A 15,438-nucleotide genomic window follows, 5' to 3' on the forward strand; every position below is an offset into this window, starting at 1 on the left:
CATCTGGCACTGCATGATTTGAGTCCCTGGTGGTGTAGTGTGTTGCTGATGGTAGCCTTGGTTACTTTGGTCCCAGCTCTCTGCAGGTCATTCACTGGGTCCCCTCGTGTGGTTCTGGGATTTTTACAAACCGTTCTTGTGATCATTTTGACACCACGGGGGGAGATCTTGCATGGAGCCCCAGATCGAGGGAGATTATCAGTGGCCTTGTATGTCTTCCATTTTCTAATAATTGCTCCCACAGTTGATTACTTCACACCAAGCTGCTTGCCTATTGCAGATTCAGTCTTCCCAGCGTGGTGCAGGTCTATACTTTTGTTTCTGGTGTCCTTTGACAGCTCTTTGGTCTTGGCCATAGTGGTGTTTGGAGTGTGATTGTTTGAGGTTGTGGACAGGTGTCTTTTATACTGATAACAAGTTCAAACAGGTGCCATTAAAGGGGCACTGCACTGGAAAAAAATTTTTTTTAAATCTACTGGTGAAAGAAACTGTAACAGATTTGTAAATTACTTCTATTTAAAAATCTTAATCCTTCCAGTACTTATCAGCTGCTATATGCTCCACAGGAAGTTCTGTTCTTTTTGAATTTCCTTTCTGTCACGACCACAGTGCTCTCTGCTGACACCTCTGTTCATTTTAGGAACTGCAGCAGCAGGATAGGTTTGCTATGGGGATTTGCTCCTACTCTGGACAGTTCCTAAAATGGACAGAGGTGTCAGCAGAGAGCACTGTGGTCGTGACAGAAAGGAAATTCAAAAAGAAAAGAACTCCCTCTGTAGTATACAGCATCTGATAAGTACTGGAAGGATTAAGATTTTAAATAGAAATAATTTTCAAATATATTTAACTTTCTGGCACCAGTTGATTTAAAAAAAAAGTTTTCCAGTGGAGTACCCCTTTAATACAGGTAATGAGTGGAGGACAGAGGAGACTCTTAAAGAAGAAGTTACAGGTCTGTGAGAGCCAGAAAACTTGCTTGTTTGCAGGTGACAAAATACTTATTTTCCACCATAATTAGCAAAAACATTCTTTAAAGATCAGACAATGTGATTTATTGATTTTTTTTCTCATTATGTCTCTCATAGTTGAGGTATATCTATGATGAAAATTACAGGCATCTCTCATCTTTTTAAGTGGGAGAACTTGCACGATTGGTGGCTGACTAAATACTTTTTTGCCCCACTGTATATTGGGGTACAGTGGGAGGCCTATGTACTATATGCAGGCACAGCAGTAGCCTAACTAATATACAGGGACACAGAAGTGGGGCAAATACAAAATGAGGGCACATCAGTGGCCTAACTGCTATATGGAGGCCCAGAGTGGATCGGGGGACGCCCCCCTACTCACGCATGAGTAAGGGGGCGTTCCCCCGAAACTTCGCGTTAGACCCTGATGGCTCCCGACTAGTGAATTTCATCTCTGCTGGGACGGTTGTATGCCGAATATATCATCTGCAAGCTTTGAATGTTACAGCTTTGAATTTTATGAAAATGACCGAATAAAGAAAAAACTATTGCAAAGCATCTAACAGTGAGTGTCTAAATTATTAATATATAATGTAAATGCTGCACAGCTCATGGTCTTATTTACATGGTATCTACTGGATGACTATATGTTTACTATATGTTGGTATTATTGGTTCTGCTGGTGCTTGTACTGTGTGCCTGACAGAAAAGGTGAATGTTATCTATGATCCGCTATTTTTTTCCTTCTTGTGCTGATGGCGTAAATACATATTTAATGGAGTGGAGAGAAGTGACCAAATAAAGCAAGATTTGCCACAGCGATCATTGCACACCACTATTTTTCTGCAATAATGTATACATAAAACCATTTTGTATTGTGCTTGGAATAATTGTTTTTTTTTATGTTAACATACCAACTCCACACATAGTGAACAAACAGTGATAGGCACAGCCTTTTTGTAAATGGTCCGCAGTGGTCTTTCCCTGTTGCATTTGGAACAAGGTCCAAACAGGACAGTCTGGAAGGTTTGATCACACATCCTTCAGTCTTTGGTGAGCTGGAAGAAAGAGATGCAAAGAGCATTAGATCGGCCTCCTCCCTTCTATTTCCATAGCAGCTAATGGCTTGTAGACAATAGGATGCTCTAGGCAAGATAAGCTGCTTGCATTTAATCCCTACTGATTTATTTAGTAGATGCATAGGGTAAAGCACTGTATGTTTTACCTATATGTATGTATGTGTGTAGTTTTATATTACCTAATCTGGAAATGCATAACATCTACTAAATTAATATCATGTTAATCATATTGCTTGAATCCTTCTTCTTAAAGTGTTACTAACATTTAAAAAAAAACTTTTCATATATGTGGGGTTTGGACCCCCACTGTTTTGGCAGTCCATGTCCCTGCCTCTTTGTCATAGGTGTATTATTATTGTTTATAGGCAGTTATATATCAATATTTATCACATCATAGAGACTTTTATCTAGTGATGCTTATAGCTCTGCATTGAGGCTGTATATCCTGGTCGGTTATAAATTTTAAGGGTAGGGTCACACATAGCGTATACACAGCATTTTTCACGCTGCACGAAATCTGCTGTATAGTGGGAAATATGCTGCATATTCTCTTATGAACAGACGCACAGGGCTTCCCGCCTCCAAACCTTACTGCACACACTGAGCTGCTGCCGGGTAACCCTATATGTCTGCTCATAGGAGAATACACATAGTTCCCATTGCGCAGTGGATTTTGTGCAGCGTGAAATATGCTGCATAAACGCTGTGTGTGCCCCTACCCTAAATGTTTTTAAGTCGTCTTTGTTGTATGTATCCACAAATGCATTCATTTGTGCTGCTAGGGACTGTTTGGTCTTTAGAGACCAGCACAAATCTGCAATACTGTACATATTTTTATTTTATTTATTAAACCTAGTGTTTTTTCTATTTATTCTTTTTTGGGATGTACGTTCTTTACAGTCCAGCCGTAAATGTTGGCACCCCTGAAATTTTTAAAGAAAGTGAAGTATTTCTCTCAGAAAAGGATTGCAGCAACACATGTTTTGCTATACACATGTTTATTCCCTTTGTGTGTATTGGAACTAAACCAAAAAAGGGAGTAAAAAAAAGCAAATTGGTCATAATGTCACTCCAAACTCCAAAAATGGACTGGACAGAATTATTGGCACCCTTAACTTACTTTTTGGTTGCACACTCTTTGGAAAAAATAACTGAAATCAGTTGCTTCCTATAACCATCAATAAGCTTCTTACACCTCTCAGCCGGAATATTGGACCACTCTTCTTTTGCAAATTTCTCAAGTCCTCAGACAGTTCTCTTCTCCTCTTTCTGTTGTCCATGCTTAGTGTGGCACACACAGACACACCATGCAAAGACTAAGTGAACTTCTCTCCTTTTTAGCCTGCTTTAAGGTGTGGCATTTATATTGTCCACACCTGTTACTTGCACCAGGTGAGTTTAAAGGAGCATCACATGCTTAAAACAATCTTATTTTTCCAAAATTTTGAAAGGGTGCCAATAATTTTGTCCAGACCATTTTTGGAGATTGTGACATTATGTCCAATTTGCTTTTTTCCTCCCTTTTTCGGTTTAGTTCCAATACACACAAAGGGAATAAACATGTATATCGCAAAATATGTGACCAGATTGGGCTCATTGCAGATATACCAGATTGGGCTCATTGCAGGAGGCGGGCTCCATTGTAAGTCGAATTGGGTAGTGACCTGGGAAGTGAAATGAATAACTACATGCTTCTTGCAGCTATATCTAGCAATCAACCAAACCTTTTGGCATTTTTAGAAAACATGTTAAAACTTTAATTTCAAATGACAATATGGTCTCTTTTTTTCTATATGAGGACCCAGTAGCATATGTGAAGCAATATAGCTGGGGACCCTGTTACAGAAACCGTCACTCCTCCTCCCATAGACTTGCATTAAGGGGGCAGGACATGACGTCACAAGGCGGCGGAGTCGTGACGTGAGTCTTAAGACATGGTGCGATTATCGCTTCGTGCAGCTGAGACAGGTGGATGCTGCATGAGAGATTGCAGCTTGGACCCCTGTGATCAGACATCTTATCCTTTGGATAGGGGATAAGATGTCTTAGGGCCGGAGTACCCCTTTCACTGCAATGCACTGACATATGTCGGTATGCTGGTGCATTAAGCCTTTGCATAAAAATTATATAGGCACACAAATGGTATGCCATAGCAGGCACCATGACAACTCTCGATTCCCACACCCAGACTGCCTTCCAGGATTTCTATGCCATTTCTCCACACACACATACACACACTACCTGGTGCTGCCCACTCTTCCTACCTAAACCTTGTGGGAGAGGAAAAGCAACAATGATGCTCTTGTCCTCATATCCTGTTCTCAGAATGTTTGAGCTGTGATGAAGAGATTGTGGTTGAAAGATCTGTGGTATGGGTGCACCGGGCGAAAAATGTTTTTGGTCATGAGCCGAAACCAAATAAGGCTGGACTGCCATACTCACCAGGAGATGAAAAGCAAAAACCCACACCATCACAAATGGAATGGGTTAGGGTTAATTTAACCCATTAGTTGACATATAAGTAACATGTGAACCAAGTTTCATCAAGATTTCTCAATCCGAATGGAAGTGATGCTTGAACATACGCACATACATACAGTACACACATATAGATAAAACTTAGCACACCACTTTTGAATTGAATCAAGGTAACTTTATTTGCAATCCCAAAAATTATGACGTTTCGGTCCACATTGGACCTTCATCAAACGGGATTGCTGCGGAGGTATAAGAAATGAAGTCGGCATATAGCCGTGTTAAAGGGTATATGGTGTTGCGACCTGTAGTCGCTGGATGAAGCTGATGAAGGTCCAATGTTGACCGAAACGTCATAATTTTTGGGATTGCAAATAAAGTTACCTTGATTCAATTCAAAAGTGGTGTGCTAAGTTTTATCTACATGTTGCAAAGGATTGGGATTCCTACTCCTGCACCCACACACATTTAGAGAGTGACGTATCTCTATGCAAAATACATACACACACATTGGGGGTTATTTACTAAAGTGATCCCGACAGTTTTTTTTAACCAGGTTTTGCGCCCCAAATTGTGTTGCATGCTTTGTGCACTAAAATTTGCAACCAAAAAATCCAACCAACCTGACCAACTCTCCATTTTTACCTGAAAAAGGGGGCATGGCCACCAAAAAGGTTGTGGTCCTGGACATTTTAAAAAAATCCCAACATATTTACTAATGTTCCCACATAAATTGTGGTGGATTTGAGCTCTGATAAACCCAACAGCTCAGAGCAGTTGTGAAAAAAGTAAATCATATGGAAAAAGTGCAAAACTTAGGGAAAAATTAGTAAATACCGTGGAAAAATACCTGTCCGGAAAAAAAAAAACACACAGAAAACTCCACTCCACTCTTAGTAAATCAGGGCCATTGAGTTTTATAGATACATACATATATTAATTTAACAACATATTAAAATTGGGCTTTTCTGATTCTACTATAAAATGCATCAAAATATGTTCACATATGCATTAATATAATAAACAAAAAGGTGGATACAGCTATGGACTATAATACAGGCTACTTTTATGTATATTTATTCTATGTGTAAACCTTACGGTGTTGTGATAAGGTGACCATAACATAATTTGTATGAAGTAATATGCTGATAACAGGAATAGTCGATACTCTGATGACATCACAGAACGTCCTTCAAGGGCACACTCCTAATAATATCAGTTTTACCCACACCCACATTTTAACCAACACTATTAGTGTGTAATATTTATATCTAAAACAAACATTATCTGTATCCTATGAATAGCTTTAGGTGTATGTGCATCTTTACCTGTGAACTGATGTCTCATTGAGACATGTCAGAACAGAACAGACATCTCACTACTGGGACGTCTGCAGAAAGAATGGGTGACTTCTGGCACACACACCACTTATTTCACCTAGTCAAATCTAAGTGTTGTAAATTACAAAATACATACAGAGCTGTATCTAGCTCCACCTGCTCCCGAGGAAAGACCAGAAAATCCCCCCCCCCCCTTCCCCCCAAAAAATTATAGTAATAATTAAAAAAAAAAATTTTTTTTAAGTGGTTCTGGAGTATAATACAGGCTATGACTCGGAAGAAGAACAGGATAAGTAATGTAATGTACGTACACAGTGACGTCGCCAGCAGAATAGTGGGCACAGCTCTGTAGTTTAATACAGGATATAACTCAGGATCAGTACAGGATAAGTAATGTATGTACACAGTGACCCCACCAGCAGAATAGTGAGTACAGCTCTGGAGTATAATACAGGATTTAACTCGGGATCAGTACAGGATAAGTAATGTAATGTGACCTTGCATTTACTAAAATAGTGAGATTTTGACTGATGGGTGGCACCCATTGTGAAAAATCTTCCGTGGAAGAAGCAGGTCACTTACCTATTCTCCTAAGGAAACAGAGTTAACTAATGTGATGCTCCCCAGTTTCTCTTATATCTGTGGCAGTTTTGGACTACAATGAAATATAAGTTAGGATTAAGTAATGTAATGTTTGTACACAGTGACCTCACCAGCAGAATAGTGAGTACAGCTCTGGAGTATAATACAGGATATAACTTCAGTACAGGATAAGTAATGTGAATTCAAGTAAAGAAAACAGACATGGTCGCACATCTACATTTTGTATTTTGATCTGATTGCTTCTCAGCATAAATTCGAAAACTAACATGTTGTTAGTATACATTTTGATCAAAAGGTACAAGCCCTCTCGCCACGTCAAGGCCACCTATTTAGAGTGGGTCCCTAATGTCCCTAGCATAAGATGGCATAGCACTGGGCGGCGACCACCGCCGATGCAACACCAGTGCTCACAGGGGGAACGACCAACTTGCAGAGCGGCCCCAATGCCACATAAACCAGTCTCTGGGCCGCACCTCCCCACAGACATGGTGACATGGCAGCAATGGACGCCGAACATTTTATGCTAGGGACGTTAGGAACCCCCTCTAAATAGGTGGCCTTGACGTGGCGAGTGGGCTTGTACTTTTTGATCAAAATGTATACTAACAACCTGTTCGTTTTTGAATTTATGCTGAGAAGCAAGTAGATCAAAATACAAATTGTAGATGTGCGACCATGTCTGCTTTCTCTACTTGAATTCACATTGTGTCTTCTATCCCCTTCTTTCTTTTTTTGTTGTTTTTACTTGGTCTGCACTATGCCCCACCCCCTCAGCCCAACCCTATATAAATGAGCAGGAAGCTGTTAAGGGCCCCTACCTTTCTGGCACCCTCCCAGTCTGACTGGGAGCACATGGTAAGTGAGCTTTTCCACCTTGTTCACACCGGTGTGGTGCTGTGCGGCATCCATTGCTGCCGTGGCGCCATGTCTGTGGGGAGGCGTGACCCTGGGACTGGTTTAAGTGGCTTTGGGGCTGCTCTGCCAGTGGGTCGTTCCCCCTGTGGGCACTGGTGTTGTGGCGGTGGTGGTCGCCGCCCAGTGCTATGCCATTTTATGCTAGGAACGTTAGGGACCCACTCTAAATAGGTGGCCTTGACGTGGCAAGTGGGCTTGTATTTTTGATCAAAATGTATACTCACAACCTGTTAGTTTTTGAATTTATGCTGAGAAGCAAGTACGGTAAATCAAAATACTATTTGTGGATGTGTGAGTATGTCTATTTGTTTTCTCTACTTGAATTCACAGGATAAGTCATGTATGTACACAGTGACCTTCACCAGCAGAATAGTGAGTACAGCTCTGGGGTATAATACAGGATATACCTTAGGATCAGTACAGGATAAGTAATGTAATGTATGTACTCAATGACCCCACCAGCAGAATAGTGAGTACCGATCTGGGGTATAATACAGGATATAACTCAGGATCAGTACAGGATAAATCCTCTTCCTGAGCTGCAGCATGTTTTGGGCGTGGAGTTTGGGCCCGGTGTGACATCTTGGCCCAGTGTGTCATACTGCTGCTGAGCCAACCACTGCCCGTAGTGACGTTCCGCCTCAGCCAGCTAAGCAGCAGCATGACAAACTGGGGCCCAATGTCACTCTGGGCCCAAGCGGCACACTGCAGCTTAGGAAGAGGATTGGACCCGTGGTCTGGAGCAGGGCATAGAGGGAGCGCTGGAGGCGAGTACAGTTTTATTTTTGTATATACATGTAGAATGGACATTCATCTAAAATGCCCTTTGAGTAGATCAGGTCCACCAAAGTGGAGGGTCCCTACCTGCCTCTGGTTTATCAGATCAGTCCCTAAATGTAAATAAACCTCTTCCCTAATAAAAGTTTTGATCATCCCCCTTTTACCATTTTTTTTAAATATAAACAAAAATAAAAATGTGGTGTTGCCGCATGCGTAAATATCCGAACTATTAAAATATAACTTTAATTAAATAAACCACACGGTCAATGGTGTAAACATAAAAAAATTGCCAGAATTACCGGTAATGATTTTTGGTCACTTTATATAACATAAAAAAAAATTAATTACAAAGAACAATTGGTGGTGCAAAAAACTTTTCTTCCATTATGCCCGAGCTGCCAGCATCTAAAACAACAAACAGCACTTACCTGACAAAGCTTCTTTGGTGCCCCAGTATCACCGCTGCTGTCTTCTTCCTGGTTGCCCCTGGTCAACATGTCACAGCTAATGGCTGGCCACAGTGATGTCCTGCCATGAATGGTGATAAGTTAAGCGACAATGTGATGCATTGAGCCCCGGCACCAGGAATACCAGTGCCAGGGCTCCATGCATCACATGGCTATTCAGCCTATTGCCAGCCATTAGCTGAGCTGCAGTTTTATGTTTTGACCATGGGCAGGAAGAAGACTGCAACGGAGGACTGGAGTGGCAATGCCAGGACACCAAAAGAGCGACGCCAGGTAAGTCGAGTTTGTTGTTATATATCATTTCAGCCAGGGCATAATGGCTGAAAAAAAGATCTGGATGACACATATACTTTAAAGGAAAACGGTCATCCGTTAACCCCCACTAAACCCAATACACTTGGTTATAGTGTGGGTGACCAGGAGACCAATGTGGGGTCTTTGACTCATCTACGTACCTGCAGTTCGGCACCCGGTCCCTCTGAAATCGGCTTTTTTCTTCTGCAAATTGCACACTGGAGGCGGGCCCGCTGGCTGGATTTGAATATTCATGGCTGCTGGTCATGTGAGTGCTCGGTAGGCACAGGTGCTCACGTGACCAGCCACCACTAGCCTCCAGCGCGCAATTCACAAAGGAAGCCGATCTTCAGAGGGACCGGGCGCCAGACAGCAGGTATGTATATTAGTCAGAGACCCCGCATCGGTCTCCGGCACTATAACCCAGTGTATTGGGTTAAGTGTGGGTGAATGGGGGACCGTTTTCCTTTAAAGGACAAGCATCAAGTAAAAAAAACTTATCCCCTATCTGAAGGATAGGGGTCAGTTTTAGAACATGGGGGGTCCTGGGGCAGGGGTCCCTTGTGATCTCTTTTTAGAGTACTGGCTCTCCTTTACAATGGCGCGTCACAATCCCCTCCCGAAGCGGGGGCCGCCACCATATAGCTCTATTGAAGAGCCGTTCGGCAATATTTGGCTCTCCCATAGAACTCTATAGAGGGGGCGTGGTGGCCCCCGCTTAGGTCGGGGGTCATGACGTACTGCTGTAAAGGAGAGCCAGGGCTCTAAATAGGAGATCGCGAGGGGCCCAAGGGTTTGGACCCCCCGTGATCTAAAACTTACCCCCTACATGATACTTGTCCTTTCAGGGGTTAGGCCCTAAGGCACTGTTTCCCAACCAGGGTGCCTCCGGCTGTTGCAAAACTACAACTTCCACCATGTTGGAATTGTAATTTTGCAACAGCTGGAGGCACCCCAGTTGGGAAACCCTGACCTAAGAGGTTATGAAACTGTATCCCCCCCCCCCCTCCAATTAAACTTTTATCCCCTATTCTTTGGATAAGGGTGGGGCGGTTTGGGGGGGGGGTTATTGTGGTAGGAGGTGGGGGAGGTAGGTGGGGGAAGGCTGATGGGGAGGGGGCAGGTCGGTGGGAGGGGTTACCTATTTGTTGGCACTGGCAGGTGTTAGAAACAAGAGGCCTGGCACTGCGACATTCAGCAGTACAGACATTCACACAGATGGAGGTGCAGGCACAGGACTGACAGACGGCCGGGCGCCGGGACCACTTCGCACGTGATCAATTACATGTGTCTCGCTATACTCCCAGGCAGCTACTGCGGTACGCTTAAAGGACTGCACGCTGCAGGCTGCCTGGGAGGTAAGAAAAAAACAAAAAGGAGGAGCACGTCTGCCTCAGTCGCCTCATGGCAGCTACGTCTCTGAATTCATATATTTACAAACCCAGTCCTGCACCACAATAACACTTATCCCTGTATTGAAAAGCCCAAAATGAGCTCTTAGATTAATACATTTTTCACTGACACTATTTCAGGTAATATCTGGAAAAGGGAGCTATAATATAAGATGGGATCAGCATGGCCAGTGCATCATCTGTCATGTACTGAACCGCATTAGATTGCTTTTATTTAGATTTTCTCGTACAAAATAGTCTACCAGAACAAAAAAAACATTATTCAACTAGCATACAGGGTATATAAGGATCTACAATGCTGTCAATCTTCCCCCGTTTAGAGGCCCCTTATTATTGCATATTTGGGAGCCTATTACATTCTCTATGTTTCCTCCTCCTTGATTTAGGTACAACCGATAGACTGAATAGTATAGAGTGCACCAAGGTGAATGTCTTTTATAAGCGGCTATTAAAAAGAAAAAAAAGGGGGGGGGGGGTCTGAATTAAATGAAAAACAAGTAACAGCTCCCTGATAAGGGGTCTCGAGGTTGAGTAGTTTGTAACTTACCCTTGTATCTACTGGGGTACCTTGTTGTTTTGTGAATCACCTTTGAAAGAGCTCCTCTGATATTAGACTACTGCTTCAATTCGCTTACGGACTGCATGACTTGACTATGACCTCTAAATCTGAAGTGTTGCTAGTGCTAAAATGGCCACACTAATATAATAGGAGAATATAAAGCAAATCTAGTTACAAATCTCCGACATTTGCTTTTACTTCTGATTTACTAATATATGGCCTATTTCATGCTTTGGTGGAAAAACTTTTTACTGCAATACTAATTAAGACACGTATTCAAAACTAAAAAGAAAATCTACAATTACATAGCTGAAAAGAAATAAACAGCACGTTTCAGATAAATCGAAGCTCAGCAAATATGCTAACTTTTTTGTCCTTCATATACCCATAGCAACCAACCGCACACAAATTATTTTACTCTCAAACCCGAACCAGAAGATCCTCCAGAAACTTACTTATTGCGATGCGTAAAACTTAAGTCATTTGACAGTATGTTTAAAACGTTCTCACAGGAAAACCAAGCAAACGCCACCAAACAAGGCTCAAATGATAATTCTTAAACTGAAAGCTGTGCTGTGATTGGTAATATTATTTATATATTTATTCATTATTATTATTTTTTTTTTTTTTACACCATCACATGAATACAATACACACGAAAGATGACTATAAATGACAAGGTGGACCATGGAACAGACCATTACCTACTCCTGTATGTTCTATGTCTACATTATTAACAACTTAACTAAACATTTTCCTTTTGCTGGGCATTCTGTTGGCACTGCCAAACATTTAACAAGCTAACACTATGGCACAACCAAATTCACTTTAAGATGTGCACAGTACAAGGGCAAAATAAAAGCTTTCATAGAAATATAGATACATTTTAATACTTACTGTGTTGAAGATCAGCTGCAGAACAAAGCACAAGGGGAGCTTACTGCAAATAGGAGCAGAACAGCCCTTAGACTGGTAATCTACTTAGCAAGGTATTAAAACGAGTGTCTTTAAAAGAGATGGTTACTGAGAGACAACATTTCTTTGCTATATTTTACAATCTACATTTCTTAGCGCAGGATATCTCAGAAATGTGTTTAAAATCATGGTTTTGAATCGTTTCAACTACAGCTTTAACTTTAGATAACCTATTTAAAAATCTACTATGAGTAGCAATAAAAAATATATATTGTAATAACAACAACAATAATAATGGGAGCAAAGGGGCACCCATTAGTGCAGTGGCGGTGAGATGGGGGTGTTAGAGACCCCTTCACCCAGTTTTTGATTAGTGAGCATAAGGGAGTTTTTGAGGTAGTTTTGGGTGGGGGGGGGGGTGTACATGGGTGACATGAGGGGCATAGGGGTCAGGATGAGTTGAAGAGGAGGAGCCTGAAGTGATAGCTAGTGGCCAGAGGTGAGAACAGCTCACTCCGGCGGGAGAAAGCAACGAGAAAGGTCCCGCCCACCCTAGTTTGTTCTGGGTTTGCCGCTGACATTCTGGGTTTTGGCAGGTAAAAGGGGTCCTTGGTGGGATTAACTGATGACAATTGCAGAGTTTGGTTTAGAGGGATGGTGTTGACAGCTGTTGGGGACACAGTTGAATGGGCCTCCTGGTGGTGTATCGGCACCCCAGGAGTTGTTGGGAGCTGAATGCGGCCAGGGGTAAATTGTTAGTGCCCAGGTTGGTGAAGAAAATGTTTTGAATAAATGTTGGTTTATGTAATACTGTTACGTATATGTGAATATTGTTAATAAACGGGCCTGACGGGCCCATTTTCACCACAGCATGTGTCGGGTTTTCTATGGGAAGAATGGTGGGTGGTGGAATGGGTGATGGGTTGGTAAGGGATTTTAAGGGGAAGGGGGCGGGTCTAACGTCCCTCCAGTCATGGTCAGGATAGGACATCAAAAAGCTGAAGTGGGGTTCTTGAACTCAGACCCTACCAATCTAATGATGCTCCTGTTGCAACTTCTTCAATGTCTACATCGGCTGCTAACCTGTTTGTATTTGCCAACAGTGTATTATTTTTAGTGACGGTGCAGGGTACTGTGTTATTGTTCTATTCAAAGGAACAGGACAAGGCTGCAGTACCTTGCACCACTGCTACATGTACATGACATTTTCAAGAAAGTACAGAATTGAAACCAATTTAAACACTGAACATTTAAACACCACAGCTGAATGGCAGGGGTCCAGGGAGTCAGGCCCTTGCCAATCTAATATTGATAGCTTATGAAGCTTTACTAACGGTGTATTATCCTTGCCACTTGTATAGGACGGAACAGTGTTTTCCAACCAGGGTGACTACAGCTGCTGCAAAACTACAACTCCTAGCATGCCCGGACAGCCTTTGGCTGTCCGGGCATGCTGGGAATTGTAGTTTTGCAACAGCTGGAGGCACACCGGTTGGGAAACACTGGGATGGAAAATGGATGACAACAGTGTGTATATAAAAAATAAAGTTTAATATGTAGTAAAAATGAGACAAGAAATCCCTATTAAGCCAATCCACTATTGAATAGCATTTATTTATGTGAAATGATTTTTCTTTGTAAACATTTGTCTGTGTCTTCACGTACATAATTTTCTTCATTTACAATTTTTTTTCATGTGTAACAGAACCCAGTCTAAAAAGAGGTTCTCCAGTCAAAGCGCACAGCTAGCGAATGATTTTACAACAAGGATAATGGTGCAGTCCTCTTATGGTTGTTGACACTCCAGCTGATGCCTGTAATTTCTTCTATATAGTCATGAACTACACAAAAACAAAAGATACCCATACACTTGTAATACCTCTTGGCTGAACGGCCATTCGGCAAACAGTTAATCCTTGGCAGGGGTAAGCCACCAAGGATTAACTGGCAGCGGCTTATCTCCCTCCAAACATCATCTGTCAGGTGTCCCCCATACACATTAGACATCAGCCACTAACGTCGAAATTGGGGGGTTCATATGACTTTTTGGGGGCCTTAAACTGTTGTGCCCCCTGTAGACTACAGAAGACTTTACATGCATCAGAGACACAAACAGCTCCAAGTGGTTTGCACCATTCAGCTGTAAAAATTGCTCTCCTGTCTTATATATGAGGCACATGATAACGATATATAACAAACATACAAATATGTGTCTTCAAATAAAATACCACTATAAAAAATGACAATTTGGATACAGTTGCTTTTTCCTTTTCATTATCTACAAAAGATATGAAGAAACAATTCGTGGACAATATACAAAGATATGATAGATGTATAATAGGGAAGAGCTCTACAACTAACCAACATGTAAATAAAATATTTTATTACTATTATTGTATAAACTTTATGTAAATAGTCGTAAACGTCATGTTTTTAATTCTTAGGTCTTGTTCATACTAAACAGCTCAAAATTACAGATGAAATATATGGACAAATTTATGTCTTTCTTTCCTTTTTCAGCTCAGTGAGAAGAACAAGGGCCCCACATTGCTAAGAATAGATCATGCAGTGTATTTTAAGTACGCACATGAAAAATACACTTCTTTGACAACCGTTGATTCAGGAAACCTTTAAGAAGATGCACAACAAATAGATCTGTGTGAACAAATTCATACAATGTACAGCCTATTCTGTGACATTCTCCAAACATAAAACGCTAAAATTAAATTAAAATTCAACAGTGATAGTTAAAATATCTAAACAGTAGCACAGTACAAAAACAATGCATGATAAGACATAGCAACTAATAAGAAATCAGTGGTAAGTTAGAATTTCATGAGAATATTTTCTCTTCAGCGTGTGTGTGGTTGTCCCCTGACTCCCTCCCCAATGATAGAGATCAGGGAAGAGAAGGGTCAGGCATGTTGGGTTTCAATATGCATATCTTATATAGCAGATAAGCCGCTGCCAGAGGTGTCTGGCAGTGGCTTACTCCCCTCTCCAAGCTAGGAGTGCATGAGTACAGTATGTGGGAATTGAGAAATACTGTAGCTGTCAGCTGAATGAGTTTTGGAAAACCAGCAATCCGAAATGTTTGGCCAGATACATTTTTGTAGAATAAAGAAAGAAGGGACTACAGATATCCTGCAAAAGCCGTAGGGTTACAGAGGCAGTAACTTCAACACACAAGAATGGAACATCAGTGTGGCCATGTTAACACACCAGGCAGGGGGAGAGTATAAGAGAAAGACAGAAAAATAATTTTAATAGTAATTTAGATTACTGGAGCATTGGCTTTTAGGTATAGCTTTTGCCCCGGGCCCAGAAATCCAAGCTAAATTTCTGCTACAGAAAATACTTGTTCCTGACTTCATGTGTGAGAATATCAAGCACCAAATGTATCTTCACTCACTCCATGTATAACTAAACTGCTTACATGGCTAAAACCATTGTATACATTTTTATTATAAAAAGCCTCATCTCTGCATTAAAAACTAAAGAAAACAATGACACATTACAATTTGTGACTAGTTTGAACTCTATATTATAAATACTAGCTCTAATCTATTATACTGGGACTTTCTGCCCTAGGATTTGATATTGTAACAAAGTCTTCACACCATACCCTCCT

The sequence above is a fragment of the Hyla sarda genome, chromosome 4 (genome assembly GCF_029499605.1).
Source record: "Hyla sarda isolate aHylSar1 chromosome 4, aHylSar1.hap1, whole genome shotgun sequence".
In the NCBI taxonomy this organism is placed as follows: Eukaryota; Metazoa; Chordata; class Amphibia; order Anura; family Hylidae; genus Hyla; species Hyla sarda.